Source organism: Colobus angolensis, unplaced genomic scaffold (assembly GCF_000951035.1).
Source record: "Colobus angolensis palliatus isolate OR3802 unplaced genomic scaffold, Cang.pa_1.0 Scaffold77, whole genome shotgun sequence".
Lineage (NCBI taxonomy): Eukaryota > Metazoa > Chordata > Mammalia > Primates > Cercopithecidae > Colobus > Colobus angolensis.
The window spans coordinates 548,156-549,107 of NW_012121487.1; positions in this window are offsets into that span (position 1 = coordinate 548,156).

Consider the following 952-nt stretch of genomic DNA (forward strand, 5'->3'; position numbering starts at 1 on the left):
CTGAGGCAGGAGAATGGCGTGAACCCAGGAGGCAGAGCTTGCAGTGAGCTGAGATCTGGCCACTGTACTCCAGCCTGGGCGACAGAGCGAGATTCCGTCTCAAAAAAAAAAAAGAAAAGAAAGAAAAGGTTGACGAGGGGCCAGGCATGGTGGCTTATGCCTGTAATGCCAGCACTTTGGAAGGCCAAGGCAGGCAGATCACCTGAGGTCAGGGGTTTGAGACCAGCCTGGCCAACATGATGAAACCCCGTCTCTACTAAAAATACAAAATTAGCTGAGTGTGGTGGTGGGCGCCTGTAATCCCAGCTACTTAGGAGGCTAAGGCAGGAGAATCACTTGAATCCAGGAGATGGGGGTTGCAGTGAGTTGAGATGGCACCATTGCACTCCAGCCTCAGCAAGAAGAGTGAAACTCTATCTCAAAAACAAAAAAAAATTAAAAAAAGAAAAGGTTGACAAGGCATCTTGGAGGGATCAGGTTACCAACACCTGTAGCCCCTAATCAATTTTAGAATCACTAACAGTAAGACAACCAGATATTGTGCATCTCCTGAATGTAGTGTGCGGCATAAAATACCACCAATAGGCCAGGCGCGGTGGCTTACGCCTGTAATCCCAGCACTTTGGGAGGCCAGGGTGGGTGGATCACAAGGTCAGGAGATCGACACCATCCTGGCTAACATGGTGAAACCCTGTCTCTACTAAAAATACAAAAAAAAAAATTTAACCAGGCGTAGTGGCGGGTGCCTGTAGTCCCAGCTACTCGGGAGGCTGAGGCAGGAGAATGACATAAACCCGGGAGGCAGAGCTTGCAGTGAGCTGAGATTGCGCCACTGCACTCCAGCCTGGGCGACTGAGCAAGACTCCATCTCAAAAAAAAAAAAAAAAAAAAAAACCACCAATAAAGTCTTCTTGCCCAAAAGTGGAATCTGAATAAACCAAGCCTCTGAGCC